Below are 20982 nucleotides of genomic sequence, written 5' to 3'. Positions count from 1 at the left end.
TAGCATATGACAGATGCTGCTTACCTCATAGTGTCTAAGAATGGGAGGTCAGGACCCCAGTATCCCTTCAAGGGCACACCCCCAGTTGTCGCAACCACCTCGACCAGCAAGAATGACGACCCGAGAGCTCTTCTTTAAGCAGTTTATTCAGGAACCTTGAACAATCTTCTGACCCTGGGGAGAGCCGACCCACAAGCTAAGTAGTCCTGCGCTAGCCAACCCTAGTGAGCCACGTGGCCCATGCAGATAGGTCCACGATTAAGGAAGCAGAACTAGTTAAGCAGCCTCAGCCAAATAAGGACTTGTTTATCCCAGAGAGCACTCGCTATTGGGCTAGAGGAAGGCGGAAGCCGAAGCCATCTTTAGGGTGCGGCACATGGCAGCTCTCCACACCCAGTGACTTAACTTCCTTCTACTAGGCCTCACTTGTTAAAGGTTTTCCTACCTCCCCGTAATGTCATGGGTTTAGGACCAAACTTTTTTACACATGGCATTCATGATCCAAACTGCCAGTACCAGGCAACAAGGAAAGCTCTCTGCTCTGAGTCACAGCAGATCTAGGACATGAGACAAGGATCTATTCTGCTTGTGCCCAGTGATGAACAAAGCCCCCAAAGGCATCCAATGCTGTTGTACAAATGTCTCTCCCTTTTATAAAACTCATGGCCACACGGCAGATGTTTTATGGACAAACTGATGAAGATCAGCATTGATATTGGTTCAAGGAAGGTATTGTTTCAATTTTGAGGGGTATTAGCCAAAAGTAGGTTGCTTTGATGGTACATACAGTCTCATTTAGATTGGTACTGAAGACAATATAAGAGGAAATTCTCTTGTTGGACAGAACACATGGTTCTTTACTATTGTGGTTTCCACATGAACTATCCCCGCAAAAGGCTCAAGTCCTGAAGGTTTAGTTCTCACCCCATAGCACTGAAAGGTGATCGAGTCACAAAGGCACTAACTCTACCAGTAAATGGACTCTTAGGAAGTGGGGCTTAGTTGGAGGAAGGTCACTGGAGGGCATCATTTTAAAGGGTATATCTTGTCCTTAAACCTTCTGTCTTGCTCTGCCTCCTGTTCACCATGAGGTTTGGTCCAGCACCTTCTCCTGCTGCCACGCTCTGCCTTGCTTCGGGCCCAACAGCAATAGAGGCATCTGGTTGTAGAATGAAACCATGACGCCAGATAAACCTTTTCTCCTTTACGTGGTTTTATTTTTTCAGAACTTGTGCATTGTGAGAAGTGATTGGCAGTTTCTTGTGGGAAGTGAAATGGCTTGAGATAAGAACATACAGCTAAGGTGTGTGGCAAATGACTAGGTTCATTAGCCAGAGGCTTGAAAGAACAAAGGTGGTAAGACCAAGAACCAGGGGAGGAACCTGCACAGGTACCTATGTGAATGGATATAGAAGGCAGAAGGCTTTGCACCATAGGTTACCATCAGCTAGAGAGCATCCTCTAGGGAACAGGCGCCAACCTCTGTGATGATGGGGTTCTGTCCTTCAGGATGCAGCCAGTACTGCTATGATTTGGATATTGCTTGTAAAAGTTCACATGCTGGAAGCTGTGTTCCTAGTGTGGCAGAGCATTAAGAGGTGGGGCCTAAGCCGGGCGTGGTGGCACACGCCTTTAATCCCAGCACTCGGGAGGCAGAGGTAGGAGGATTGCCATGAGTTCAAGGCCACCCTGAGATGACAGAGTTAATTCCAGGTCAGCCTGGACCAGAGTGAGACCCTACCTCGAAAAACCAAAAAAAAAAAAAAAAAAAAAGAGGTGGGGCCTCGTGGAAGGTAATTAAGTCATGGGGAGACTCTACTCTCATGCTGTCTTTCAGAAGTGAGCCACGTCTCGTAGGAGTGAATTAAATCTCCTAAGAGAGGGTTGTTAGAAAGAGTGAGTTTGGTCCCTCCTTGGTATGTTTTCTGGCTCATACATGGGCCTTTTTTTGTGTTTGGCTGCTTCCAGTTTGATTTTACTGTACTACTATAATGCAGCCAGATGCCAGCACCATGTTGTGTGGACCATCTAGCCACAATAATTGAGAGCTAAACAAACTTATTTTCTTTATAAAGTGTGTCAGATTAATTGGTTTGTTATAGCAACTATGGTGATTTTAGAAACTGTTTTATTTTTATTATTTATTTATTTATTTGGTTTTTCGAGGTAGAGTCTCACTCTAGCCCAGGCTGACCTGGAATTCACTATGGAGTTTCAGGGTGGTCTAGAACTCATGGCAATCCTCCTTCCTCTGCCTCCCGAATGCTGGGATTAAAGGCGTGCACCACCATGCCTGGCTTTATATTTATTTTCATGTATTTATTTGAGAGAGAGAGAGAATAGGATGGGCATGCCAGGGCCACTAGTCACTGCAAATGAACTCCAGACACATGCACCACCTTGTGCAGCTGGCTTATGTGGGTCCTGGGAATTGAGCCTGGGTCCTTAGGCTTTTCAAGCAAGTGCTTTAATTGCTAAGCCATCTCACCTGTCCTCAACTTGGTGTTTTGCATGTGGAATGTCTCCAGAGCCTCCCGTGTTTATGACTAATGTCTACTTGGTGGAGCCTTTGGGTGGTGGAGGCTTGCTGGAGAAAGTATGTTGCTGGGGCCTAGGGTGTTGTAATCCAGCCTTGCTGGCTGTACTCAGCTCACTCCCTTTACTTCTTTCCTGCTGAGGTGGAGATGTGATGTCCAGCTGTAGGCTCCTGCCATGCTTTCCCTGCCAAGATGAAACTTCCCCTTGAAACCGTAAGCCAGAAATAAATCCTGCTTCCCTAAACTACTTCTAGTCAGGTATTCTGTCCAGCATGAAAAGGCAACTGTTGTAGCTGCTAAGAGACAAAAGTAAATTTAAAAACAAAAACAAAAACAAAAACAACAAAAAAAGAGCCTTCCAGATTAAATGGCCCCTAGGTCTCTAACTCCCAGATACCCTGTTCTAGAAGGTACATGCATGGAGTAAGTAGGCCAGAACTCTTGGTTCCCTCCTCACCTCCCAGTTTCCTGGTCCTGTTACCGCTGCTGCTGGCTTGGGACAGACTGGTCCCTACATGTGTGCTGCAAAACCAGACCTTTTGCTCTGACTTCCTGATGGACCAGCCCTTTAGTTCCCAAATCACTGTTCCCCTGAGCCAGAGGGTACATAGGCCACTGTGGAAGCTGACCTTGTGCCCCTGGCTTCCCACCTTCCCAGCTCCTGGCTTCCCAACCCCTGGGTCCCTTGTGCTAAAGAGTGTGTGCAAGTAGAGTGAGTAGGCCAGAGCTCCCAGTTCCCCACCTCCTAGTTTGCCAGGTATGATTGATGAACTTGGAATCTCCACAATTTGTGTATCTGCAGTTATAACCCCATCCTGCACCAATCCAGTTCACATTTAAAACAGAATGTTCACTGAAGACCCCACAAGAAAAATACTTGCTTCCTTCTCAGTAAAATAAAGCTTTTCTCTGAGATGGGTAGACAACAATGAAAAATAATAATAATAATAATAATAACAATGACAGAAAACTAAGAGAACTGCAAAAAGGATACTTAGTCTCACAATGGAAGCCTCCAATGAAATCATAGAGAAAACAACAGAAATTGAATCCCAAAATGAAAACATAACAAGCTATGTGACCTTGATCAAAAGAATTGCTGAACTGAGCTAGAAAGATGGCTTAGTGGTTAAGACACTTGCCTGCAAAGCCTAAGGACCCATGCTTGACTCTCCAGGTACCACATAAGCCAGATGCACAAGGTGATGCAAGTGTGCAAGATCACATGAGCACAAGGTGTCACACACATCTGGAGTTCAATTGCAGTAGCTGGGGGCCCTGGTGTGCCAATTCTCTCTCTCTCTCTCTCTCTCGCTTGCTCGCTCTTGCTCACTCTCACTCTAGCTCTTGATCTCACATTTTAAAAAAGGCCAGTCTGTTGGGCTTCCCTCAAAAATGAAAAGTAAAAAACAAAAAGAATTGCTGAACTGGAAGCAAAGGATCAAAAAGCCAAAAATCACATAAATGAAATTGAGTAGAATTGTCTTTTAGAGCACTCAGCTTGTGTCACTAGGCTTAACTTAATTAAAGAAAACCAGAGACACCTCAAAAGATATAAAAATGAATTGAAGGTGAGTCAACAAATAGAATATCTCAATAATAAGCTGATTATGCTTAATGAAGACATGAGCAAATGCAAGAATGAATTCCAGGAAGCATCAGGAAAATCAGACCTCAAACTGAAATTGTACCTCAAAAAGAGATGGACACAATACAAACTAACACAACAGAAAACAAAAATCAAATAGAGCTTTTAAAAACCTCTCTAGAATCCCTCATTAACAGTGTCACTCATGTGGAAGGCAGAACCTATGACCTGGAAGACAAGACAGAGAAATTGATTGGGAATCCAAAAACTTTGCTAAGTTTAAAAAATCATGGAACAGAATATAAGGTAACTGTTGGATATCCTATAAGGACCAAACATCTGTATCATGGATATACCAGAAGCAGACGAAATCTAGACCAAAGTTATATAGAATATATTATACAAAATTTTTGAAGAAAAATGTTCCAATATCACAAAAGAGAGGCACATCTAGATACAGGAAGCTCACAGACCACCAGACAAGACCAAAGAAGAAAATCTCAAAGGTACATTATAGCTAAAACTCTTAAGAATGAAAACAAAGAGAGAGTGGTAAAAGCAGCAAAAAAGAAACAACTCACTACATACAAAGGCAATGCCATCAAAATTACCTCATATTTCTCAGTGCAAACCCTGGAAGCCAGAAGGGCCCGGAATGGAACATTTCAAAATCTAAAAAACTATCCTCCATAATAGGTGGTGAAAGGCAAACTTTCCATTAAAAAAAGTCAACTCCCTGGGCATGGTGGCGCACGCCTTTAATCCCAGTACTCGGGAGGCAGAGGTAGGAGAATCATGGTGAGTTCAAGGCCACTCTGAGACCACATAGCAAATTCCAGGTCAGCCTGGGCTAGAAAGAAACCCTGTCTTGAAAAAAAAAAAAAGTCAGCTCTATGATTATATGAACACAAAGCCAAACCTACGGAGAATACTCCAGGAAATACTCCACACAGAAGAGTGAAACAACTGATCTAAAGAGCCTAGAAGAAGATCACAATAATCAAAATTAGAGCAGGCTCAAACAAATACAAAGCCCAAGAAAACACCAAACCCAACAAGCACCCCATCATGGCAAGAATTAAATTGAACCTCACAGTTATAACCTTAAATATTAACAGTTTTAACTCACCCATCAAAAGACACAAGTTAACAAGGTAGATAAAAAAAAAAAAATGGACCCTTCTATCTTCTGTCTTCGAGAAATCCACCTTACCACTAAAGGCAGACACTTCCTGTTGCAGCCAGGTTCACATTGCTGGCAGAAAACACCTGACCACAAGCAGCGTATGGAAAAAACAGTTTATGTTGGCATAGAGGCTCGGGGGGAAGCTCCATGAAGGCAGGGGAAACAATGGCATGAGCAGAGGGTAGACATCACCTCCTGGGCAACATCAGGTGGCCAACAGCAACAGGAGAGCATGCCAAACACTGACAAGAGGAAACTGGCTATAACAGCCATAAGCCCATCCCCAACAATACACCGCCTCCAGGAGATGTTAATTCCCAAAGTGCCAATCCGTTGGAAATCTAGCATTAAGAATACCTAAGTTTATGGGGGACACCAGAATCAAACCACCACATTCTGTCCCTGGTCCCCATAAACTGATGATCATACATGATATAAAATACAATGCATTCATCCAACTTAAAAGTTCCCATAGTTTTCAATCAATCCCAATGTTATTCAAACATTCCCATAGTCCAAGATCTTTTATCCAAGCCATAATATCAAAATTTTAAAAAAAAACCGGAAAACCCATAATGGCACAGAATAAACATTCACACTGCAAAAGATGACATTAAATAGCAAAGAAATTTTCAACAAATACAAGATTGAGACAGGACAAACATCAAACTCTGTAGCTCTGAGTCCAACAACTCTTGTCAGTAACAAGTTTCCAAGTCCAACAATTCTATCCACTGACAAGTCTCTGAGTTCCAATTCCACCCCTCCCGCTAGGCTACTCACAACCCCATAAATTTTCATCTGGTACTGGCAGCTCTTCTTGGCAGCCATCCCATAGTCTGGGCATCTCCACTGGGGCTCTACTGCGACCCATGGTTCATCCTCATGGCTCCATCGGGTCTCCATGCAGATAATCCAACAAGCCTCCTTCACACTGCCCATGGCCATTTCCATAATACAAAACTGTATTGCAAATTCAATGACCTTCTCTTTCCTGAATTTGTTATACTTCATAATACCAGGTAGGCTGCTAATCTGTTAATCCAGGGGGGAATAAAGCAGACTTTGAGGAGCAGGACACTACTTCAGCATTCAAGCCCCTTCCAAAGACTCTACATTCTTCCTGTTGTCCCAGTCCAGGTCAGTTGGCCCAATCTCAAAGGTTGCAATCTTTATTACAATTGCAGCTTAATGGGCAAAAGTTTCAGCTTTAAGATTTCATTTCTGAGCCAGACATGGTGGCACATGCCTTTAATCCCAGAATTTGGGAGACAGAGGTAGGAGGGTCACCATGGGTTTGAGACCCCCTTGAGACTCTATAGTGAATTCCAGGTCAGCCTGGACTAGAGTGAGACCCTGCCTCAGAAAAACAAAACAAAACAAAAAAAATTCATTTCTGTGCCATGTCCTCCTGCACACACCAGTTTGTTTCTACGCAATGCAATGTCACACAAGTTCTCAAGACATGGGCATAACATCAAGCCTCTCACACAAACTGCTTCTTGTCCAGTCCAGGCAGAGATATTTCTGTCCCTCAGAAGCCTAACCTCACAGTCCATAGTTCTTACTGCATTCAGGTCTTTCACCTCTGATCAGAATGGTCCATCAAGCTGTACTTATAAAACTGGGCATGGTGGCACACACCTTTAATCCCAGCACTCAAGAGGCAGAGGTAGGAGGATTGCCATGAGTTCGAGGCTACCCTGAAACTACATAGTGAATTCCAGGTCAGCCTGAGCTAGAGTGAGACCCTACCTCAAAAAACCAAAAAAAAATAGCACTTCAAGACATCTCTTAGGCCAAGGCTTAAAATCCTTCCACATTCCTCCTGCAAAGCAGTCCCTAAAGTCCAAAGTCACAGAATCAGGTTTCTCATAGAAGTGATCCCACTTCTCAGTACTAACCTTACTGTTGCAGTCAGTTTTGCATTACCAGCAGAAAACACCTGACCACAAGCAGCTTGTGGGGAATAAAATGGTTTATTTTGGCTTACAGACTTGAGGGGAAGCTCCATAATGGCAGGGGAAAATAATGGCATGAGCAGAGGGATCATCACCTCCTGGCCAATATCAGGTAGCCAACAGCAATAGGAAAATTGACATAACTTCCTTCATCACATCCAATCACAAAGCTTTTAAATGTAGAAATTAATAAGAGACACATCAGGAATTCCACCAGCTCCTGGAGACTGAATAGCACCTATTTTTGGTTTTTCGAGGTAGGGTCTCACTCTAGCCCAGGCTGACCTGGAATTCACTATGGAGTCTCAGGGTAGCCTTGAAGTCACTGCAATCCTCCTACCTCTGCCTCCCAAGTGCTGGGATTAAAGGTGTGTACCATCACGCCTGGCTGAATAGCACATTTTTAAACAATGAATGGGTTGTGGAAGAAATTAAAAAAGGAATTGTGAAATTTCTACCAAAAGTTATGGGACACAATGAAGGCAGTCCTAAGATGAAAATTCATAGCACTAAATACCTTCATAATAAAGACAGAGAGATCCCAAATTAATAGCCTAATCATCCATGTAAAGGCATTTAAAAAACAAGAAGAATTCAACCCTAAGAGCTACAGACAAAAAGAAATAATCAAGATCTGAGCAGAAATTAACAAATTAAAAACTACGAAAACAATTAAGAAAATTGATGACATGAAGGTTGTTCTTTGAAAAAATAAACAAGATTGAGAAACCCTCAGCCAATTCCATCAAACAAAACAAAGAGAAGTTTCAAATTAACAAAATCTGCCATGAAAAGGAAGAGGACATAATAAACATCAATGAGACTGGAAGAATCATCAGGACTTACTTCCAAAACCTCTCCTCTACAAAATTGGATAATCAGGAAGAAATGGATGAATTCCTAGACACATACCACCTACCAAAACTAAACTTAGAGCAGATTAATCTCCTAGACAAATCTATCATATCCATCAACATTGAAAAGGTATGTGTCTGGAGTTTGTTTGCAGAGGCTGGAGGTCCAGCATGTCCATTCTTTCTCTTTCTCTTTCTCTTTCTCTTTCTCTTTCTCTTTCTCTTTCTCTTTCTCTTTCTCTTTCTCTTTCTCTTTCTCTTTCTCTTTCTCTTTCTCTCCTTCCCTCCTTCTCTCCCTCCTTCTTTCTCTGTCAAATAAATAAATAAAGAGGAACCCTCATTCACTGTTGGCCAGAATGCAAAGTTGTACAACCACTATGGAAATCAATATGGAGATTCCTGAAAGACATGAATATAGAACCACCAATAGACCCAGTTATTATTCCCTTACTGATCATTTGCCCTAAATGCTCCACACTCCACTACAGACATACTTGCTCAACCATATTTATAGCTTCTCAATTCATAATAGCTAAGAGCTGGAATCAACCCAAGTGCCCATCATTGAGCAAATGGATAACCAAGATGTGATTCGTACACACAATGGAATTCTACTCAACAGTAAGAAAAAAAAAAATGATACAATGAAATTTGTAGGAAAATGGATGGACCTAGAACAGATCATACTCAGTGAACACACACAATCACAGAAAGACAAATGCTGCATGTTCTCACTCATCTGTGGTTCCTAACATGGATCAGCTTAAGTTGCTGGCGTACCAGATAGGCAAATTAAGCCCTAGACCATGGGAATGAAAGGGTTTGGAGAGAGGGGAAAGGGAAAGTGGGGAGGATAAACATGCAACAAAAATCCAAAATGAACTGATACCATAGAAACCTTTCTTCTTGAAGGCAGACTAAGAGATATAACCTTTAACAAGAGTATAGGGGGAGGGCCCGAAAAGAAGGCCCTGGAGAGGATGGGATGAAACCTAACCTTAAAAGCTGTGGCTCTGACCTGTAACTCACAGTTCCAGAAGTAGGTGCTACCCACATTGAGCTGTTGTTTGGAGAGACCCATGAGGTCCCCAAAACAAGACAGGCTTCTGTCAAAGCACTTGATTATCCACTTGAGGCAGGAGGTAAGACCCTATTGTTGAAGACACCAGATACTGCCAACACAGAGCATGGAGAGACCTGGCTGGAATCTGGAAGAGAGCCAGTCTCCAGACAGCCCTTCTAGTGCTAGAAAGTACTACATGAGCTACTGAGTCTAAGTGGCCAACAATGTTGTGAGCAAGCAGGTGTCTTAAGCTACTCAGAAAAAACCAGCCTGACAGGAAGTACACAGCAGTGCAATGGTGGCACACAGCCTTGGTGGGTAACCAATGGCTTTCTGATTGGCCCAGAGATCTGCTCAGTGGAAAGGAACCCATATCTGGAACTGGAAACCAGGTCTGAATATTATGCTGAGCTCCCACTAGTCTTTGCCTAAAAGAAAGACTACACCCATCAAACTCTACCCAAATTAATAATGTTTTTCCAATTTAACTTATCCTGACTTCACTCTCCTTTGGAGAATCTGTTTTTCTTTTTCAGAAGGTAGTGAGACCCAAGGGGATAAACCACTCCTTGTATCTCAGTTAAGGCCCAGGTGAAACCACAGAAGAATTGGGGAGCTGATCAAGAGTGCTGCTTCCATGGTGAGCCTGATGATCAGTGCCAGGGTGAAGGAGACAGATGCTGAGAACACTCAACACCTAGCAAAGCAGAGATCCAGAGGGTCCTAAGAGCTCATTACTGAAGTAGACTTAAAACACGCCCACTAAGACTCAGGGAATTTTACAGAAGAGGGAAGTAGGTGGAAAGATTGTAAGAATCACAGGTTTGGTATATCATGCCCAGAGGCACTGCTCCCCCTACAAAACTGACTGCTGCTCCCACAATACATAACTTACAACCCCAGGGAGAATACCAGTAACCCCACTGAAGATGGTCCCCTGAAGAATGGGGACAGGGAGGAGGGAAAAGATGGTACCAACACATGATATAGCCATATAAAATATGTTCTTAATAATAAAAAATTTAAAAATATGGGCTGGAGAGATGGCTTGGCCATTAAGGCACTTGCCAGCAAAGCCAAAAGACCCAGGTTTGATTCCCCAGGACCCACATGAAGCCAGATGCACAAGGTGGCACATGCATCTGAAGTTCATTTGCAGTGGCTAGAGGCCTGGCATGCCCATTCTCTCTCTGTGTTTGTCTCTTTCTCTCAAACAAATAAAAATATTAAAAAGTAATAAAATAATCCAGGCGTGGTGGTGCACACCTTTAATCCCAGCAGTCAGTATGCAGAGGTAGGAGGACTGCTGTGAGTTTGAGGCCACCCTGAGAATACAGAGTGAATTCCAGGTCAGCCTGGGCTAGAGTAAGACCCTACCTCAAAAATAATAATAATAGGGCTGGAGAGATTGGCTTAGCTGTTAAGCGCTTGCCTGTGAAACCTAAGGACCCCGGTTCGAGGCTCGGTTCCCCAGGACCCACGTTAGCCAGATGCACAAGGGGGCGCAGGCATCTGGAGTTCGTTTGCAGAGGCTGGAAGCCCTGGCGTGCCCATTCTCAATCTCTCCCTCTATCTGTCTTTCTCTCTGTCGCTCTCAAATAAATAAATAGAAAATTAAAAAAAAAAAGTCTTTAACATTCTAAAAAAAAATAAAATAGTAATAATAATAAAATAGATGTTGTAAAAATTTAAAAGCAGGGCTAGAGAGATTACTTAGATAAGGTGTTTGCCTGCAAAAGCTAAGGACCAAAGCCTGTTCTCCCTCTCCCTCTCTCTCTCTCTTAAATAAATAAATATTTTTAAAAATATTTTTTATTTATTTATTTGAGAGTGACAGACAAAGAGAGAAAGACAGATAGAGGGAGAGAGAGAATGGGCACGCCAGGGCTTCCAGCCTCTGCAAACGAACTACAGACGCGGGCGCCCCCTTGTGCATCTGGCTAACGTGGGACCTGGGGAACCGAGCCTCGAACCGGGGTCCTTAGGCTTCACAGGCAAGCGCTTAACTGCTAAGCCATCTCTCCAGCCCAATAAATAAATATTTTTAAATGCCCTAAATCAACAATCTTTACAGGAGTTGGAATTTTCAATAGGCAGAATACACAGTCTAGGAACCATGGGGTAGAGATGGGAGAGTCCTCACATAGATTCTGAGTGGGCAATCAATGCTGCTTATTGCTACAACATTAGGCTTTCTGGTTCTGGAAATCCTGTCTCCCGGAAGGAACACTTATCCAGAGGACACAGTGTCTCCATAAGCTTTAGGTCTTGGTTTGCTTCCTCGTCACTTTGAGATCCTTGTTGCAAAAACCCAAAAGGTAAGGAGCTGTCATACCAGCAGAGATGACTGGCTCTGATTGTCAGGAGGAAGTAGGGTTGCTGTCACATAAGGAAAGTGGGAGAAAATGAGGACCCCCCCCCCACTTCCCCCGGGTCTTCAAGAACTTCTTCTGGTAGTATCATGTCTGCTGGAGAAAGTAAGTTGGCAAGTGTAGCCTCCATGGGCTGAAAAGCCCGGGAATGATGGCTTTGGTTATCCCAATGAATTAGGCACTCTGAGTGTCCAAGTCAGTTGTAGGGATATTAAGCAGATAATTGCAGCCTTGGGGCCAACTTCAACCACTTGGGTTATGTCATGCTTTTCTTCCACTGGTAAGTGGAAAGAAACTGACCAGACTCCTAGAAGAGCTAGATGGCTTAAATTAATTATACCAGTGGGAATATCAGTGTAAGCTATCTATGGCAGTGGGTGCTCCTGCATGTCACTCACATCTCTCCTTTTAGGACCCAGGACCCCTTCTTTTACTAGCTACAAGTTGCTGCTTATGGCTGGGTGCTCACATCTGAGCTCTTCTAGAAATTGCCCTCATTGAAGAAAGCTGTTTGACTCGAGAGGTTAACTCCTTTGCCTCAATTTGGAACAATACACATGGATTACTGTGTCACCAGAACTCCTTGGAGGAGACCTCGATTGCATTTGCATTGAAGTTCAGCTTTCGGTGCTCCTTTCTGCTCCATCCTCCTCCCTCACAAGGACCGTTTCAAACAGCAATCACCAGCAACTTTGTGCACATAAGGATGTGCCTCAGAGTTTCCTCAAGAAATCTGATCCAGTCTTTCCCACAGGGTCTTAACCAGAGTGGGTATGGTTGATCTGCACCTAATTATTCAACCACTGTAGTGAGGAAGGGCGATAGAAAGCAGAGTTCCCCCAACTGCTACATGAATGCATAGGAGAAGCAAAAAAGAAGCCTTGGTAGTTTAAAACCACTGAGAGTGGATAACTGTTTGTCACAGTAATGTAACCTAACTTGCTCTGATGCACAATCAATCCAATGGATCTGCTTTTTTAGAATACTTTATGCATTTATTTGAGAGAGAGGCAGATAGAAAAAAAGAGAATGGGGATTCCAGACAAATGTGCCACCTTGTGCATCTGGCTTACATGGATACTGGGGAATTGAACCTGGGGTTCTTAGGCTTTGCAGGCAAACACCATAAGTACTAAGCAATCTCTCCAACACTGATGACTCTGCTTTTAAAATTGTGTAGATTCTGAGCTGGGTGTGGTGGTACATGCCTTTAATGTCAGCACTCATGAGGTAGAGGTAGAAGGATCACTGTGAGTTCAAAGCCAGCCTGAGACTACATAGTGAATTCCAGGATAGCCTAGGCTAGAGGGAGATCCTACCTTGAAAAGCCGAAAAAAGAAAAATGTGTTGATTCTGTTCCCTATTCAGAGGTGAACAAGGCCAAGACTTACCTTCTGAAGCAAATGTAGGCATGTGCTTTGATGGATGACGCATTAGAATCCAGCTAGAAAGAATGAACTGGAGCCAACAAGGCTTAGTGGAGTTTTGCTGAGCCTGGCCAAAGGTTACAAGATAGAATTTAGAGTTACTTGGCAGAGTTGTTGAGCAAATCTGAAAGATCTGTGTGAATTTCCAGTCAGCAGGTCATGAATTGGTTGGCTAATTTCCATGTAGTTTCGGGCCACTGCCAAGTGCTACTTACACACCATCCAGATGGGTCTGGACTCAAGAGAGAAGTGAGTCATCAATGCCTTTATCTATGAGAAAAATAAATATTAATAATCCAGTCTGTACTCCTTGTTTCTTTTTGGTGGGAAGCATGGATCCAAGACAAAGGCTTGGCACTGGATGGTAGATACCGCATTTGTGGACAACAGAACTCGTTAAGGCCCTTCCAGGGGGCTATAAATAAAGATTTTGTGTGCAATCTTTTTTAAAAAATATTTTATTTATTTGTTTGAGAGAGAAAAGAGAGGCAGATAGAGAAAGAAAGAATGGGCATGCCAGGGCCTCCAGCCACTGTAAATGAACTCCAGATGCATGTGTCACCTTGTGCATCTGGCTTACCTGGGTAATCGAACCTATTGTCCTTGGGCTTTGCAGGCAGGCACCTTAACTGCTAAGTCATCTCTCCAGTCCTTTGGATGAATCTTGACCATACAAGAGGCTTTTCATTAGGACCCTCTTGTTTGACCAGGTAGGTATAGGAGCTTCTCAAACCTGTACATGGTCCCTTGACACACCTGTTTGTGTCCTGTCATGTAACATAAGGTTATCTGACTCAGGGAAGTTTTGCTGGTAGTAGCTGCAGAGAATAAACCAGTTTCACTCATTAATATTTCATGAAAATAAGGTTTATGTAATTGATTGATTGTAGGCCTAATTAACCTAAGAAGTTAAGGCAGTGCATCTGGTTTCTTCAATTTAGTGCCAGTTTATTATTTTATCCTATGTTGATACATCATCCTGTCTGCTAACAGTAGACAATATGGGCATGAATAATGCTGTAGGCTTTATAATTTTGACACCTGACCTGTCGAATGCATATCCCTAAGGTTGTAAAATATTGTGAATCCAGGAATGTGCCAGATATCACAGCACATGTCTATGATATCAGTAGTCCAGAGCAGAGGCAGGAGGATGGTGCATATTCCAGGCCAGACTGGAGCACATAGTGATATCTTACCTCTCAAAAAGAAGGACTTAGGATGGAGTTCAATGGTGGATTCACCTCTAGCACATGAAGACCCTAAGTTCAATCTCAGCCACTGCAATAATCATAATCATAATCTAAGAATGAAGTGTTTTTGAAATTTTTTAAGTATTTCTTTATTTTTATTTATTTATTTGAGAGTGATAGACAGAGAGAGAAAGAGGCAGACAGAGAGAGAGAGAGAGAGAAAATGGGTGTGCCAGGGCCTCCAGCCACTGCAAATGAACTCCAGACGCATGCACCCCCTTGTGCATCTGGCTAACGTGGGTCCTGGGGAATCGAGCCTCGAACCAGGGTCCTTAGGCTTCACAGGCAAGCGCTTAACTGCTAAGACATCTCTCCAGGCCCAAGTTTTAGAAATTTTTACAAATCACCTCAGTGTCAGCCTTAACACAGATATATAGATCTGCTCTTCATCTTCAAGAGACATGCAAATTACAAAAACATATCTAGGTGAATGATATTTTCTTATCTGAATGAATTTAGCTTAAATATTAATTACAGCAGCCCTCAAGGGAAAAAACAAGTTGAGGTTTTTTTGTTTGACCTTCCTCTCCAAGCTTCCTCCCCAGTTCTGAGCCTTACAGATAGATTAGCACTTAAAATGTATGTCCTAGCTAGAATATTTTAGAGCTATATTAGTAGAAGAATTATTTCTTTTAGCTCCCAATTTTAGAGGTATCACCCACTGTGGTGGGAAGGGTATGGCAAAGCAGAGCAGTTCACATTATGGCTGCTAGTAAATAAGAAAGGAGAATATAGGGAGGCATCAGGACCCTATATGGGCCCCCCAAGGACACACCCCTGGTGAGTTACTTCCTTTCATTAGAAACCCACCTTCTTCCTTTCACCACCTGCCAAAAAGGTCACCATAGTATGAATCCAAATCTGTCAACGGATTAAGCCAATCATTACCTCAGAGCCTTCATCTAATTTTCTGGAAACACCCTCACAGTCTCATGTAGATGTGTACTTTATTAATCTAGGTGGTTCTCTATCCAATTCAGTTAACAACTGAGATTAACCATCACAGTAACCATCACAGACCAGTTAACTCTCCTATTTTCTCATATCCCCCCTTCACTGGCATGAGTCTTATCATGGGCTATATAAGTAAGGTGAGGAGGTAATTCCTTTAAAGCCAAGATATGGATGCAAAAGATACCCGACAGCCTCCAGAGGTTCTGATCTGAGTGCAAGCCTCATCCAAAATTGCCATCTATGGAGACTGTTTCATTGGTGAAGGAAGACAGGAGTTTTAGGATAGCCAATGGCCTTAATTGCATTATTAACCAAAACAAGTATCTTTTGTGTACTATTGAGTCACTAGAAATAAAAATGCCCCTGTTGTACAGTTCAAAGAGATAATGGCAGACTTTGAAGAGCTGAGTGTGCCCAGCTCATGTGGGGGCAGCATGTTGCCCTTAGGGACAAAATTCTGCTACAATTTCCTACAGACAAGAGCTCTCATCTCAGAAATTAATACTGTTCTTCTCCCCTTGTAAGCCAGTGACTGTCTCATAGCATGCTAGGCACTGTGCTAAGCCCTCACAACACAATAACCTACGTGAGACAATATATATAGTCTTCATCTTATAGGTAAGAGAAATTGTAGAGTCCACTTGGATTTGTCCCAAGTCCTACTGCCTTCAAAGTCCTTGCACTGTATCTCTCTCCTACGGCCCTTCCCTTATAAGGACAATAAAATGTTCCCCCCTGGGAGAACTATCCCCAGCAGGAGATTCTTGCTGACCACTCTGTGGATTATAGCAATGGAAAATATGTTCTGCTCATGTTTGTTCATTCATTCAGTCCTTAACCATTCATCTAACAGAAGTTTATTGAGCCTATTACTATGCTATAGACATTAAGCTAGGTGCTGAACTAGAGAAGTAAACAAAACAGGTGGTCCACTGCAGAAATGAGACACTAAATAAGTGAACACAAACAAATACATCATTACCCTAGCACTTGGGAGGCAGAAGCAGAGGATCTCAAGTTGGAGGCCTTCATGAGCTGCACAGAACAACTTTGTTTAAAAATACAAACAAAACAAAACGAAAGCACAATTACAAACTGGGATACACAGTTTTCCCCAAATCCATTACCATCTTCTGCAGCAGCAGTGCTGAAAAAAGCACCTTTATTTGTGAAGTTTGTAAGCTGGAACTTAAAGTAACCTCCAGTGCAACTGCGTTCTAAAGACCTGTAACATAGGGGCTAGAGGTGGGCTATAGCTCATTGGTAGAGCACAGCGCTCTTGCTTTGCATGCCCAAGGCCCTAGATTTGATCCCTATAAAGAAGAGAAGATGGGCTGGAGAGATGGCTTAGCGGTTAAGCGCTTGTCTGTGAAGCCTAAGGACCCCGGTTCGAGGCCCGGTTCCCCAGGTCCCACGTTAGCCAGATGCACAAGGGGGCGCACGCGTCTGGAGTTCGTTTGCAGTGGCTGGAAGCCCTGGTGCGCCCATTCTCTCTCTCTCCCTCTATCTGTCTTTCTCTCTGTGTCTGTCGCTCTCAAATAAATAAATAAATAAAATTTAAAAAGAAAGTATCTGTAACAAAAAAAAAAGAAAAAAAAGAAGAGAAGAACACAGGAGAGGAGAAGAGGAGGAAAGGAAGAGGAAAAGGAAAGGAGGGATGGGAAAACTATTTGTCTGTGTATATTTTCTAGTAACCACTAAAACAAGTGAAAACAAACAGGTGAGCTAATAATTTATTTAACCCAATGTATGTCCAAAATAGCATTTCCACGAGTATCTCGCTGTCAATGAGATATATTGCATCTCTTTTTCCGACTGTCTTCAAAATCCAGCATGTAAGGCTTACAGCATATCTCACATCTAACTAATCTCATTGTAAATGCCCAATGGCCACCTGTTGATGATGACTGCTGCCCTGCCCAGTGTAGATAGTACAACTCGAACCTGAAAGTTAACAGTTTGCTGAGGTGTGACCAACACCCCATCACAAAGTCTCAATTTAATCGATGGAAGAGGTATGAAAAAGGGAGGGGGTCTAGGAATCTGCTCCAGGTTATTCCAATATATAATGACGCTGAGAACCATTGCTCAAAGAAACAGCAGAAGTTGTTTTCCAAATATGCGAGCCCCTGAACCCCAACTTCATTTATTGGTTTGGTCAAGCCCTTCCCTGCAAGTTCAGTCCTGCCCCTGGGCTCAGGCCAGTGACGGCAGTCTGGGAGGCTGGGTGGAGAAGTCGTAGTGTAGTCTTCATGGTACCAGCGTCTCGGCCTGGTCATGGCTGGTCTCTCCCTGACCTTGCAACTCTGACAAATCTTCTGATTCAACTTTTATTTTTATTTGTATCGTTTTTGCTATGTATCCCAGGCTAACCTCAAGCTGACAATTCACCTGTCTCAGCCTCCCAAGTGCTGGGATTCCAGGCACACAGAACCATACCAAGGTGGTTTTGCTTTCATTGTTGAATCGTGCTCTGTGTCTGCCTGCATCTCTTTAGTTTCCTTTCTGGAAAACTGTGCAGTGTCTCCAGCTTTGCACCTCTTCCTTTCTTAAAAATGTTTTGAGAGAGAGAGAGAGACAGAGAGAGAGAGGAGAATTGGTATGCCAGGGCCTCAACCCCTGCAATCAAACTGCAGACGCTTGCGCCGCCTAGAGCACATGTGCAACCTTGCAGTTGCCTTACCTTTGTGTGTCTGACTTACATGGGATCTGGGGAGAGATCAAACGGGTTCTTAAGCTTTGCAGGCAAGCCTTAACCACTAAGCTATCTCTCCAGCCCCTTCCCTTGTTTTTGTTAGTTCTCATCCTTGTTCTCTGCTTTCCTATTCCCCTGCCTTCTTTGACTCTGTCCTTTCTCTCCCCTTTGAAGACACTTATCACTTCTTATCAGGCCTACCAGATGCTGCAGGCTCACTGCTCCCATCTTGGGCTTGCTACCACCCCCTTCTCCAGATACCCATCCCACCAGCCCAGCTGCTTCCTTCATCTCTCCCACCTGCCCCCAGCCCCTGGCTTACTTTCTCTTCCCTGTTGATTTACACTCCCCTGTCCAGACCAGTATTTCTGGAGCCCAAGTGTCTTCAGGATCTATTATAATGGCTAGTCAATCTTTCCTATCTAGATGCTTCCACCTGCCAGGGAAATAGGGCCCTCTGCTTTTTTTCTATTTTTATCCCTCTTTCCTTAGTTTTACTTTAAAAATATTTTATTTGGGCTGGAGAGATGGCTTAGCAGTTAAGCGCTTGCCTGTGAAGCCTAAGGACCCCGGTTCGAGGCTCGGTTCCCCAGGTCCCACGTTAGCCAGATGCACAAGGGGGCGCACGCGTCTGGAGTTCGTTTGCAGAGGCTGGAAGCCCTGGCGCGCCCATTCTCTCTCTCTCTCCCTCTATCTGTCTTTCTCTCTCTGTCTGTCACTCTCAAATAAATAAATAAATAATTAAAAAAATATTTTATTTATTTATTTGAGAGAGAGAGAGAGACACACACAGAGAAAGAGAATGGGTGTGCCAGGGACTCTAGCCACAGCAAATGAACTCCAGATGCATGGGTCACCTTGTGCATATGGTTTTATGTCGATACTGGGGAATTGACCCTGGGTCCTTTGGCTTTGCTGGCAGTGCTTCAACTGCTTAGCTATCCCTCCAGCCTGCTTTTTATCTTACTTGATTTTTGTGGTCTTGTTTACAGTTGCTTTTCCTGCTTCAGGTGTGCCATCCCCAAGGAGTGAATGGGACACCCAGTAAGGAATGACGCAAGCGTGTCCCTGCATGTCACTGACAAGAAGAGATGTCTGTTGCTGGAGAGATGGCTCAGCAGCTAATGTCATTTGCTTGCAAAGGCTGATGGCTTTTACATGTGTAAAGGCAGATGAACAAAGTGGTGTATGTGTCTAGAATTTGTTTGCAGTGGCAAGAAGCCTTGGTGCACCCATACATTTTCTCTCTCTCTCTCTCTCTCTCTCTCTCCCTCTTTCTCACTCTCTCTGTGACTGCCTGCCTCTTTCTCTCTCTCTCTCTCTCTCTCTCTCCCTCTCTCTGCTTCCTTTTTCTCTCTCATAAATAAATAAATAAGCCGGGCGTGGTGGCGCACGCCTTTAATCCCAGCACTCGGGAGGCAGAGGTAGGAGGATCGCTGTGAGTTCAAGGCCACCTTGAGACTACAGAGTGAATTCCAGGTCAGCCTGGGCTAGTGAGATGCTACCTCGAAAAAACCAAATAAATAAATAAATAAAAATATTCTCAGAAGAGATGTTTGCTCCAGGCTGATTCACCGCCTATGGCTGCCTCAGGGGCACAAATAAGGGGACAATGTCAGTGGAGAAAAACATTCTAGGAAAGGGGAGTTCAAGCGCATCATTTTCCCTTTGCCTCTTGTCTAGGGCTCATGTTAGTTTTTGTTTTGTTTCCCAAGTCCTGAGGATTGTTACAATTGGCCTTGCAGTCATGTCATGAGACTCCAGAACCCTTAGCTGAAAAGTCAGTAATTTCCTTGCCACTTTGTATAAGCTTACAGCTGGTGTCCCCAGAGTCAAATTTGTCAGATAAATAAAATGAAGGCTGTGAGACTGTTGCCTAAAGCTGTCCACAATTCTGTTCCCCACAGAGATGTGGAAGAGAAGCAGAGGTGAAGGGAAGAATAACTTCTGAATCAGTTCCACATGCATCCTGAGGCTAGGAGTTAGCAAGCTGCTGTCTAGTGAGGTTGGAAGGAAGGATTTGTCCTCTGCTGGGGGTAATTGCCACTGTGCTGGACCACCAGATGCAGTTGCCAATGGGAGCTGACCACATGAGCTCTCTTCTAGAACTATTAGATTATATCCTAACTTGGCAAATACTGTTTGTCTCTGCACCATTCAATCCTGCCCCAACAACCCTACACTTCTAGAATTATTGGCAATAATCGGCAGGCTGAGCACTCCAGAGCAGTAGCTTGAGGCTTGTGGAGTATGGATGGTGGGTAGCTGGTGGAGGTATAGACGGATGGACGGACAGATGGATGGATGGATGGGTGTGTGGATAGATGGGTAGGGGCCTATCATGTTAACTGTGAGTGGAATTTGCGCTTCATTCAATATGTATACTGGAATATTTTAAAGCACCAATAGATACACTTTTTATATTTTATTTATTTATTTGCCAGAGAAAGAGAGAGAGAGAGAGAGAGAATGGACACACCAGAGCCTCCAGCCACTGCAAACGAACTCCAGATGTGTGTGCCCCCTTGTGCATTTGGCTAACGTGGGTCTTGGGGAATCAAACATGGGTCCTTTGGCTTTGCAGGCAAATACCTTAACCACTAAGCCATCTCTCCAGCCCAATATATAAACTTTTTAAACTCTTTATTAACAACCTCCACACATACAGACAATGTGCCATAATCAGAATCCCACTTTTCCTTTTTCTCCTCCTGAATCCTCTCTCCACTGATCCATTTTTGTCCCTGATAATATATTTTTATTTCTTGGCTTTTCTGCCTTCAAAGAGTAAGAGATAATAACATCTTCCCCACAGGGCTGTCATGAGGATTAAATGAGCTAATGTGGGTAAAGCAAAGATATTGACTTAGAGTATGAAAAAAAAATCAATACATGGCAGCTATTGTTATTATTATCCCCATTCATCATTAGTACCATGCCCTGGGTCACACACTAGTAAGCGACAGAACATAGATCTGCCTGACTCATTGCTAGGCAATGGCTGGTTTGGATTGCTCCAGAGTGTCTCTCTTCACCTGTAGAGAGACCAGAACCACTGAGGCTTCCCCACTCCAGTCTAAACCAGTTTTGCC

The sequence above is a fragment of the Jaculus jaculus genome, chromosome 5, assembly GCF_020740685.1.
Source record: "Jaculus jaculus isolate mJacJac1 chromosome 5, mJacJac1.mat.Y.cur, whole genome shotgun sequence".
Classification (NCBI taxonomy): Eukaryota; Metazoa; Chordata; class Mammalia; order Rodentia; family Dipodidae; genus Jaculus; species Jaculus jaculus.
The sequence above is the reverse complement of the archived record's forward strand: the minus strand, read 5'-3'. Positions refer to the sequence as shown.